The following is a 13,220-nucleotide window of genomic DNA, read 5'->3' on the forward strand; positions in this document are numbered from 1 at the left end:
ATATGACAGCAAAGCTAGACAAATCCATGAATAAACTGATAACATGTGCTTGATATAATAAGAGATACATGTGTAGCCTGACAGTATATACAACAAGGCTCACAGAATATTGAAATTACAAATGAATTGTTATTTCTAGCCTTTTCATTGGAAATATTGAAAAAATACATTCTCCGAAGACACCCTTTTCGGCAGTGTTCACATGCATAGAATAAAAAAATAACAATATTAACAGTGTATAGATACTGCACTAACCAACAATACTCCAATTAAGCTAATATAATGTATCTCTTTGTTCAGGTCATGAAGCAAAGATAAAAGACTTGTATGCACTAATGTATAACTCTAATTAACCACCACATGGCACTTATACATTTGTGCGTAAATCAAGCATCCGTCCACGACTTCAAATGAACCTTAACTGCCATAGTATCTAAAAAGCTTCAATATCATTGAAACAATATCTTCCATCACTTGAATTGCCCAAAGGTGAAAGCCATTCAGGATAAAAAGAAGTCTGGATCGATGAAATCATCACAATAATCCAGTTCACTTGGGAGATACCTGCAGTTTCAGAGAACAGTGAAGCAGTCAAATATAAATAACAAATCTCAAATTACTAAAACACCAATTTCACATGATAATCCAGTGAATATAGGTATATAAATGATACAAATAAACTAGAGAATGTATCTAAAAAAGAAATGGGCTCACCAGACCTGGGGCATCAATGTGGCAAATAGACCATTCATCATTTGTAGGAATGAAACTGAGGCAGAAAAATATGAATTGTGGTACGGGGAGATGCTAGAGAGAGCAGGTTCAGAAGCGGCACAAGTTCACCTGGGACTGAGACCTTTGATTTGGCGGCCATGGAGCAAAATCCCTAGGCGAGCAGGGTAGCCTTGCTCGATGCTATGAAGAAAAAGGCCCAAATCAGCTCACTTGATTCACTAAAAAGAAGAATCGAGATAAGATCAAAGAACACTAACCTGCAACAGCATCACAAAAAGCCTCGAAATGCAGAGGACGGAGACCTAGCTAGCAAGGGAGGCGTCGAATTGGTCATCTGCTTAGTGGTGGTGGCGGCCCGTGCTCCTCCTAGCCAGTTCCTCGCCAGGTAAGCCATGACCTCGTTCGGCTCCATGACGGTGACATCCTGCAATCCAAGACGAAGCAGCGGTGAGAGAGAGAGAGATATGAACAACACCACACATGTCAGGAGCAAAATTCTTATGCAAACGACACAAACCAGATCTGGATGGAGATGAAGAAAACCATAAGAATAAGAGAAGGGGAGGAGGGATGCATGAGAGATACGCTCATTCGCCATGGGCTAGACCACGGGTACCTCGAGGCCAAAGATTCTCTCTAAAATAAACCAACATCATTTATCAAGTATTTATTTAGAAATATTTTCTCTAAAATAAGCCAACATCATTCATCAAGGCCACCCAGTTCGGCGGTAAAACCAGAGGAGAGAAAGAGGAAAAAAGGACACATATATTTATTATATTTATAATCTGTACATATACACTGAGAAGAAACAAGAGCTCCGAGTTGAGGTTCTTCTTCTCTGCACCCGCCCGCACGCACAGCAAATAAAATCATTATTTTCACTAAGATCTCACAAGGGAACATGAAAAACTATCAGGTACCAGCAAATAAATAAAAGAGATCTCCCTGACCAAGCACACACTCTCACTCTCTCCCATAACTTATAAGAAGCCAACCCAATAGTAGCCATGCAGTTGAAATTTTAGAACAACAAGCAAACACCATGATGATGCACACAATCAGGGAGGGAACCAAGCCTACCAAATCGAAACACACCGGGGATTGAGAGGGAGAGAGAGAGAAGGAGAAGAACAGGGGCAGGGGAGGAGACCTTGATACGGCGCAGCTGGACCAGGCGCGAAAGATGTGGACGACGCCGTCAGGATCAGCCCCATACATGGTTTAGACATTGAATTAATCCATGTTGGTCATGTGGCACAACAAGCCATAATCAATACACCACAAAGAAACCAACAACAAATTAGTTATAAGAGAAACCAACAACATACATCACTTGACTAAATACAAAATGGAAGAGCATAAAATCTGCAGTTATAAGAGAAATAATCTGCAGTTGTCTGTGGCGGTTTTTGTTTTGGTTTACACAAGCAATAAAGAGCAATTAGAGATGACACTTCTTTCCCAGCCTTGATTGTTTGCTTCCTGTGCATGCCTTATAGTATTAAATATTAAATACATGGTTCATCAGGGGCATATAGATAGATGTGTTCATCAGGCATGTCCTAAATGAAACGGATCAATATTGGATATAAACAACAAATATAAAAAAATACTCAGCTCCAATACAAACATTAACCAGCCTAAAGACGATGTTATTAGAAACAGGGCACTGTGGTTTCTACTGGTTTATCAACAAATTAAAACAAGCCATTCAACCGACAACTTGCTGTGAGCGAGTCTTTCTAGCATAACAATGTGCAACTTACTCTTAACCAGATGAAATCAAGGTCCAATAACAAACAATAAAAGATCAAGAACAACTTTTATGCAATAAAGATATGAGAGAGAAGAAATCTTTACATAAGACAGCTATAAACACTCGAGCATAAATAAGCAACACCGTTAAATACAAATAAAAGGGGTTAAGGGTTCATTGCATAGTGGGCTCAGATTTTCCTTTCCTCGATCATATAACCTATCCCCGTCATGTCTTATCACCAGATCAATCTGTTTATACAATGGAGCTGCCCTGGTTATCATTCAACAAGAATGACCATCCAAGGACAGATCAATAGGTATCACAGGATCAAGAAGGATTCTAGAGACAAGAGGGAGGATCCAACTTGATACCCACAGGTGCCTCGATTGCTCAAAAGCATACTTATTTCAGCCATGGTTAATCATCATTGCCCTAGCACAAACACCATTGATCAATTTAGCAAATCCAAGAGCATAGCTACAGGACCAGGGCACCCACATGTAACCCAGAGCATCGCATGAGCTCCTATGATAGCAACTAAACATGAACAGCAGCCTACAAACCCTAGAATAGCATGGATCCACTACTACAGAGCTCAATTAGGAACCGATGCATGAGTGGGGCATAGAGCAACAACCATACGAGCACCACATGAACATAGCCATGACCTTGTCCCATACAGTAGCCGAAGCAGAGGAGCAGGAGGAAGACGGAGCTCACCAAGGGTGGTTGTAGCCGAGGAGAGAGGCGGCTAGGTCATCTCCACGGGAGCGGGGACGCAATTTATACGCGCAAGCGTGAAATGACGAAAATGCCCACGACGGGGCAGGCTATTTACGCGCGGTGGCACGAACGAGACAGTAACTATTCATTCCATAGTGGGCTCAGATTCGCCTTTCCTCGATCATATGGCCTACCCCGTCATCTCTTATCACCAGATCAATCTGTTTATACAGGGTAGCTACCCTGGTTATCACTCAACAAGAATGACCATCCAAGGGCAGAACAACAAGTATCACATGATCAAAAAGGATTCTAGAGACGAGAGGGAGGATCCAACTTGATACCCACCGATGCCTCAATTGCTCAAAGGCACACTTATTTCAGCCAATGTTAATCATCATCGCCCTAGCACTAACACCACCAGTCAATTTAGCAAATCCAGGAGCATAGATATACGACATCCACATGTAAACCAAATCATCACAGGAGCTCCTATGATAGCAACCAAACATGAACAACATCCTGCAAACCCTAGAATAGCATGCATCCACAACTACAGAGCTCAGGTAGGGACCGATGCATGAGTAGGGCATAGAGCATCAACCAGACAAGCACCACATCAATATAGCGACCATGTCCAATATAGTAGCCGAAGCAGATGAGCAGGAGGAAGATGGAGCTCACCGAGGGAGGTTGTAGATGAGGCAGTACTCAGTGGGCACCGGGGTTGTGCCTGAACGCCGTCCAACCGGCAAGGAACCGCTTCCTACACTGCACATCCACCACGCGACCGCATCGGAGTTGCGCCTTGCACCACCCCGCCGACGGGCACGAACGCCACGGTCACATAATTCTCCTTGAAAACCACATACATATGCACACATGCTCTCATCTATTAGTATAGTTATACATAGAAATTGCTAGTTGCTTCAAACCAAAAAAACTTAATTCACGCATTCATTGCCCCTTTTCACACAGAATAATGCATCAAATCCTATGACTCAGAAATTGTTGATCATAACAGGCCATGTCGCTCGTCTTGACACCAACACGTGTTGTTAGTGAGACCGAAACCTATATTAAACGACAATGGCCAAAATCAGGTACATATTGGTAACAACAAATAACATGATTGGTAAGCTACATCAGTAAAATAACCACAAAATATTATGTTGCACGCTACCATGTATTTCTAAATCACAATGAGTTCACAAATTTTGTGCACAGGAGATGGCAAAGGAGCATCCACTTGTTTTCAGTTACTTCTGAGTGGAACCACCGGCTTCTTCAACGACCGGGAATCATAATGGTAGCAAATCAGCAGCAAACCAAGCAGCTGCACTACAACTACACCTGCTTATACATCATTAAAACCTGACAACCAGGTGTTGTATATCTGACTATACCCCACTTAAAACCTGACAACTACGCTTTATCAAACACAACAACCATGTATTTATAAAAAAATGGCAACCACCCCCTTGTCGCGGATAGCAAAGTATATTCGCGGCAACTACGGGTTTATAAACATGGCAAGGTCATACGAAAAAACACATGACAAGAAGGTATGATTAATCTGACAACCACTCAATGGTTAATATGGTCAAAACAGTAAAAAAACACATGGCAACTGCTGACATGGACTATCAAATTAAATACCCCCTTGCACTGAAATACACTCCCAAGAAATAAAAAATGGTAGTTATATTCGAAACAATTATGGTTTGTGTCTAGAGGAAACATCACAAAAAAAGTATCTCACTAAAACAGAATAGGTTGGCAGTTGTATACTGCAGTCGTGTAGTCGGCACACACCTTATTGTCTGTCCGCCTGCCCCTTGCATCCGGATCCAGCTTTCTTCCTGCTTGGCATATCGACACCCCCTCCCCCTATTTAAGAAAACACACATAGGAGGAAGAAACACACCATGAGAGAGGGAGAGAGGGCACTTCTCACATAAGCAATATGCAATTCAGGTTAGCTTCTCCCCAAGGATCAAATGCATGCATTTTGTTCAGGTAAAAAGCTACTGATGTTGCCTGGAAAAAACAAGGTAACTATTGGCAGGAATAAGATAAGCTTGACACTACAGATAAACTACAAGACCGAGGATTCTCATGATGATAAAAATATGTTGAGATGCAGAGAAAAGGAGACAGAAAGCAGCAATGACAATACAAATAAACATATGCCATTCACAGGACTGTAAACACCAAACCGGTGACTACATCTAGTTCATCAATCAACTCGAAAAAATAAAAGCAGCAGCATCATCTCTAATCAGCAAAAAAACTCCTAGTTCACCATCAGACAACTGGAAAATAAAAGGCATCAGCATAGACTTGTATAGATAAACATCAGCAACGGCATAGAAGGCAAGGACAAACATGCATAGATTGACAGTAGCAGCAGCCTAAAACTTGCACAAAGCCTCTAAACTGAATAAGTCAGGCGACAACAATTTTGAGGGTGCACTATTCGGTTGAAACTTCTACATCATGTAAGAATTTGTAATCTGAACCTAAAGAACAAATAGAAAGCAGAATAGACATTATATACCTGCTAGTGTCTCATGCTTCTTCTTGCGATAACTACTTTTGAATGCAATAAGCTTGTAGATCATTTTTACCTTACCGGTAATTTTTTAAATTGCATCAAATAACAGAAGCTCATAAATCTGATATCCTAGATCAAGGAAAAAACCCATAAATACCACTGAATCATTACACCATTGAGTCTATTTGTGCCGATGAAACGGAAACTATAAATCAGACATTATCGGAACAAAAACAACAAATAAAAGCAAGTGGACCTAGGTGAACTTTTTCATCATACCACGAAATAAAATGATGCTTTTATTTACATGGAAGTTATTACTTCTAAATTTCTAACTTACATAGATCTTGTTGATACAACACTTATATACCGCATTTTCCTAGAATAAAAAAACCCATGGTTTCATTGCACAGAACAGAAGACCAAGCATATATATGTAATAAGCCATAGGTTGTGCAGATGTGTTAGCGACTCTACTATTTTTACAAAAATGATGTGGCCAAAAATAGAGAATATCAACAACTTCTAAAGGTCTATGAGACCATCTAGTTTGATATGCTCATATAATCTAATTGCAACTAATATATGATTACGTCAAAATATATCTGAATTTAGGTTTATTTTTATCCTGAATTGTTCCACCTGATCACAGAATAAAACCAAACCAATATTAAGCACCCTTTGTTCTTTAAGCAGATAACTGGATGTTCGTCAAGATATATCTGAATTTAGGTTCAGTTTTACTTTCTTCCTCTTTTTTGCAATGGTTAGGGTACTACACTAATCCGTGAAGGCTGAAACGTTGTTCAAACATGTTCTGCAAATTAAAGAACAAAGCACCCACAGAATAAAACCAAACGTAGGTAGTCTGACGAGCATCCAGTTATTGTGCCACCTGCTCACACACATGCCTCTCATCCCTTATCTTGTCCGTGCCAAATCATAGATGAACCAGGTGATGGTCAGAGAGCAATGAGGCAAATCATTCTGAGCACAAGGCAAAGCACCAAACCAATCAAGGGAGACACAATTAAATACACAAAATGAAGAAAGAGATAACCTCTGATCCCCACAATACCTGCAGAATCCACCACCACGAGATGTTTTCGAAACCCCAGCACGTCACAGCGGCGGAAGCCAATAATAAACCACGAGTACCAAATTCGACAAGAAAGATGGGCACGAGATGCGATATGACCAGGAACCTACTCGATTTGCAGGAGAAGGTGCTGTGAAACCGGATGGAGCTCCTCCCACTTGGCCGTGTACCCTGCATGTTCCCCTTCCGCCGTGTACAGCCTCACCTACTGCTGCTGCTCTGCCTGCGGCTGCGCCCGCGCCTGATGCGGCCACGGTGAACGGCCCTGCCCCAATTGCATCCACGCAGCCGCCCCCGCCTGCGGCTGCGCCAACGCCCACGACTGCAGGGGTGCCACCTCCCGTGCTACCTCGGCCCCGATGGAGAGGAGGCGGGCGCCGACGGAGATGAAGGCGGCGTAGGGAAGGGAGGTGGGCATGGCGAGGGTTCGGAGGGAGTGGAGGCGGCGGCGAGGCGGGAGGAGCGGGGCGCGGGGAGGAGAGGATGCGGCCCTGTCCCGGTCGGCTGCACGCCATGGCCCCGGAAGACAGCACGGGCGTGCGGTGCAGCGGCGGCCGACTGGCGGTGGTGTAGGCAGGCCGCGACCCCGTCCAGATCGGGGGGGGGGGGGGGCGAGGCCTCCCTCCCTCGCCCGCGGCCCTGTCCCGGTCGGGTCCTCCCTCCGCTGCTGCCGCGTGCCCCTCCTTCTTCTGTTGCTCCCCGGAGGCGGCCGCCTCCTCGTCCTCCCCGAGCGCGAGCTCCTCCTCGGCGACGGGGACGGGGCAGGCAGCCATGGCGGGCAGGGCGGGATGGCGGGGCCGCGCCCATCATCGCCGCCGCCGCGTGCCCCTCCTCCTTCTGCTGCTCCTCGGAGGCGCTCCTCCTCGGCAACGGGGACGGGGCAGGGAGGTGATCTAGGGTTTGGAAGGAGAGAGAGAGGGGGGGCAGGTGGGGAGGAGGCCGGGCGGCGGCGGGGCGAGTGGGCGCCTGGTGCGAGGCGGTCGGGCGGCGGCAGGGAGAAGACGTGGTGCGGGGTCGCGGGGAGGAGAGGAGGCAGGCGGCGACGCGCGAGAAAGGGAGCGAGGCAGCTAGGGTTTCACCACGGGCGTGGCTGCGTTTTATACCCCGTGCGGGTGAAATTACGAAAATGCCCCCGGCGGGGCAAGCTATTTACGAGCGGTGGCACAAAACGGGAGTAACTATTCATTCCAGCAGTAACATTTTTTTTATCCGATGGACGAGGTCGATCCAGGGGTCGATCCGACGGCCCAGATTCGATCAAGCCACCCGATCCAACGGTCAGGAAGCCCAAATCGCCGAGGAGCCGAAAGGAGAGCTTCTATTCTTATCTCTGGATATTATGTATCTATATCTATCCTAGGATTTTTACACTTTTAGTTCTTGCCCCCTATCTCTATTTTCTGGCTCTGTCCCTTAGAACGGATCCATCATCCAACATAACAACAATCAATATTATTATGCATTAGGCAGAGTACAGAACAAGGGCAATCTCGGCTGAACCATTACAAGATATCACTACTGGAATCAGGATCTTTGCCGTCAGCCAGCTCTTTGCCGTTAGACAGCTGACGGCAAAGAAGGTCTTTGCCATCATCTAACAGAGATCTGACGGCAAAGAAAGAGCTGAAGGCAAAGAGGGTGTTTGTCGTCAGTCACGTCTTTGCCGTCTGCTAGTAGGCGACATAGAAGTTTTGTCGTCCGCTAGCAGACGGCAAAGAGGGAGGGTAGCCCACTAGCGAGAACCACCACGGCCACTTTTTTTGTCGTCCACTAGCAAACAACAAAGAGGAAAGGTGGCCCACTAGCGAGAACCACCTAATGGCCACTTTCTTTGTTGTTCGCTAGTAGACGACAAAGCTACGTTGCTGTCTGATAGCAGACAACAAAGAAAGTGGCCAAACTAATGTCTGTTAGCTAGACTCTTTTTTGTCTGCTAGTAGGCGGCAAAGAGCTGTGACCTAAACTAAAAATCGGTCAGCCCCATCCCTCTCTCCCCTCTCTCTTCCTCCCCACACCACACCCGCGCTGCCGCCCCCGTGCCTGAGCCACCCCCTCCACCCTCATGCCCAAGACGCCCCCGACCGCCCCGATGCTCCGTCCCGCCGGCCCGGCGCCCCAAGCCCGAGCCGCCGCCGCCCCGCGCCACCCCTGTCGCCGGCCGCCCCGCCCGCCCCCGTGCCCGAGCCGCCGCCGTCCCGCGCCACCCCCTTCGGTGGCCGCCCTGCCCCACCCCGCCCCGCCCCGCCCCGCCCCTCCTCGTGGTGAGTTGTTTTTTTCTTCTGTTTTTTAGATTTAGTTTATGTTTGTTTAGTTTAGGTTAGTTTAGTTTAGTTTAGGTTAGGTTAATTTAGTTTATTTTAGGCTACATTTAGTTTACAGTTTAGTTTAGGTTACATTTAGTTTAAAGATGAATAAAAAGAAGTAACAGAGAGGAAGAAGAAGAAGAAGAAGAAGAAGATGAAGAAGAAGAAGCCGAGGGGTCGCTGGTCGTGGATCACCGGTCACCGAGGGGATAGATGGTGGAGCCAGTGGGTCCCGCCGGTCCCGACGCCGTCGCCCATACCAGAGGGCGCACCAGGGGACGAGCGGGTTAGGGGGTTCCTCGGTGTTGATGGAACCCTAAATAGAAAGTATCTTCGGTGCGAGATACATGTGGCCGTCGGTGTCGAAACACTACATCCGCGTCCCACAAGTGACACCAGCGTCTGGCGTCCCGCAGCAACAGTTCTCGGCGTCGATGGTGGTCGAACACCATTGCGAATTTGTCTTGCGGGGTCTGCGATGATGATTAAAAGCCAAGTGTTGAAACTTGAAACACTCAAATTGACTATGCGATGGCTGTGTTCATATGTTGCCCTCAGAAGTCCATTTACTCTGATGGTTAATCAAAACTTATGCCTATACCTCTTGTTAAAACTCGATCCCTTAAAAGAGCAAAGCAAAACAACAGACGATGAATTTGCATCCATGTTATTGCTTCTACTTAAAAAAATGCTAACTGAACAGTCTGACCTTCCTGTCTATATTTATGTCAGGGCATCTCAGAACCAAACTTATAGTTTGTTCACATGTTTGTGCAGTCTTCAGCTGGGAGAGGTCATTACGCACCATATATTTGTCCGCTCATTATGATTCCTACCCTTACATCCATGATGACAACTAAGATCAATGCATGTTTGCTTGAGATGATCTTGTTCAAGGCATCTGTGTAATGCTGGTTGTTATCGCTCAATCTGTGTTATCTCGATTCTTTGGGTCTGTTGTTAAGCACTAGTGCAGAACCGGGCTTGTGGGGACTAAAGGTCCCCGGCCTTTAGTACCGGTTCGTCACGAACCGGCGCTAAAGTGCCACCACGTGGCACGAGCCAGGCCCGTTTGCGTGGAGAGCATTAGTACCGGTTGGTAACATCAACAGGTACTAAATGTTTGGGTGTTTTTTAAAAATTTTCTTTAATTTTGTGTTTTCAATTTAATTTAGTGGTTGTTTTACATTATAATGAGTTGTTAAATCATTAGGTGAAAGTACCACGGATTAGTTTCGACTGGATGCATTATTGGATATCTCTATATATAGCTAGCTAGCTAGAGTATATGCCATATCCATATTATACTTGATCAACTATATAATATATATACGGATATGGCATATACTTGATCACTTAGCTAGGTAGGATTCATCCAGCTGAAACTAATCTGCGGTTTCTTTCATTAAATGATATAATAATTAACTAGCTATCTAATCACCACCAGCACTACTAGCTTAAAGAAGAAACATTCACTTGTATACCAGAAGCAAAAATATTATCGATCGAGTTCAACATGATTGTCATGATATTATAAGCGTTCATATATATATAACACCACAAAAGAAAATCACTTAAGTTCAGAATGAAGAACACGGGCATGAAAGGACAAGTACTAATTAAGAGCAACATGAAGAACTAGCTAAGTCACTCCTGCTAGCTACTCTCTCTGGTAAAATAGCATAGAACATGTATAGCTCTCCTGATTGATCATACTGGAGCATACCGATGAACCTGTCTCCTAATCGTGGGCTGCGCTTCTCATTGCTGCCCCCTAGTACTTCTCTGTGATCATTAACAATTTTCCTCCAATCTTTCACTATTAAGCATTCATCGCTTCTAGAAATCCTGAATGCATTCATGTGCAATGCAGGATATCTTGGCCGTAAGCTAACAATTGACATCTGACATTTAGTCTCGATCCCCTGAGGCACAACTGTCATTGGGAGTCCCTGTTGAAGAACATTGTATAGTACTTAATTAATATACTTAGCAATGAAAGTTTAGCAAAAAAATTATGTATGCAAAATATGCACTGAGGATAAATAGTAAATATCTTACCATCATTCCTAAATAGATGTGACCGTAGTTCAATACCATCACTATTGGTCACACGTTTTGAGTACTAACATTTCTAAGTGCAGGAAGAAAATTTGTCTTGACAGTATGAAGATCCTCAAGCCATGAAACATAATGACTTATCTCCTCGCAGTTTAGTTCAGCTCCGGGACAGTAGTAGGTCCTGTCTACCAAGCGCCGTACATGTTTGGTTGAATGGAGATAAGTTGTCAATAGAAATTAGTTGTCAGTTATTTTTGAATAAGCAATATCAAAGACAAAAATATAGTTGAGAAGAACTCACATAATGGTAGAACTGGAGGCGTCTGCACATCGACCCATATGTCTCTATTACCTTCAATATCATCTTCCGGACGAATATCAAAGGTGATAACCATAGCAGGCTCAAATGCATAAGTCTTGCATAGTGCTTGCCAAGTTTTGCATTCAAAATATATGTACGTGTGTGTTATTGTATACTTTGACGTTGAAAGTATAACCATCATGCTCAGTTTTCAGGTAAGCTCAGGTAAGCTCTCTTTACTTCCATAGTTTTCATATCTTTGAAACCTATCTTATCCAAGACAAAAATTCTTGCATGGCACGGGATGCGCTAGTAGAATAGTGAAAATTAAAAATTATAAGTCAGGCAAATGAAGCATATATAAGTCATGCTTAATTACGAAAACAGACTTTGTCATTGTGACTTACTGTATCGAATTCGAAAGTCTCATCCAGCTTGATGCTGAATCGCATACCATCAACAAGGAAATTTCTGTCGCACTGGCCGCGCTGGTCTTCACAGTAATCGCACATAATGAAAATTTTTCCGTCGTCAGACGACATTTCCTATGTTCATATTAGGCGAAACATTAATCACTTACTAATTCAATTAATTCAACTACTTCTAGTAATTCAACTAAGCATTTACTAAAATAAACTAGTTATATTAATTCAATTAGTTTAAAGCATTTACTAAAAATAAACTAGTTCTATATATATATATTAATTCAACTAGTTCAACTAAACATTTACTAAAAATAAACTAGTTATATTAATTCAACTAGTTCAAACTAAGCATATACTAAAAATAAACTAGTTCTATATATTAATTCAACTAGTTCAACTAAGCATTTACTAAAAATAAACTAGTTCTCTATATATATTAATTCAACTAGTTCAACTAAACATTTACTAAAAATAAACTAGTTATATTAATTCAACTAGTTCAAACTAAGCATATACTAAAATAAAGTAGTTCTATATATTAATTCAACTAGTTCAACTAAACATTTACTAAAAATAAACTAGTTCTCTATATATATTAATTCAACTAGTTCAACTAAACATTTACTAAAAATAAACTAGTTATATTAATTCAACTAGTTCAAACTAAGCATATACTAAAATAAAGTAGTTCTATATATTAATTCAACTAGTTCAACTAAACATTTACTAAAAATAAACTAGTTATATTAATTCAACTAGTTCAAACTAAGCATATACTAAAATAAAGTAGTTCTATATATTAATTCAACTAGTTCAACTAAACATTTACTAAAAATAAACTAGTTATATTAATTCAACTAGTTCAAACTAATTAAGCATATACTAAAATAAAGTAGTTCTATATATTAATTCAACTAGTTGAACTAAGCATTTACTTACTAAAAATAAACTAGTTCTATATATTAATTCAACAAGTTCAACTAAGCATTTACTAAAAATAAACTAGTTTTATATATTAATTCAACTAGTTCAACTAAACATTTACTAAAAATAAACTAGTTCTATATATTAATTCAACTAGTTCAACTAAGCATTATATTTACTAAAAATAAACTAGTTATTATATTAATTCAACTAGTTGAACTAAACATTAACATATTTCTAATTCATCGATGATAATATTTCTAACATTCTAAAAATAAACTAGATAGTTCTAATTCATCTAAACATTAGAAATTAAACAGAAAATAAGTA

The sequence above is a fragment of the Triticum aestivum genome, chromosome 3B (genome assembly GCF_018294505.1).
Source record: "Triticum aestivum cultivar Chinese Spring chromosome 3B, IWGSC CS RefSeq v2.1, whole genome shotgun sequence".
NCBI lineage: Eukaryota > Viridiplantae > Streptophyta > Magnoliopsida > Poales > Poaceae > Triticum > Triticum aestivum.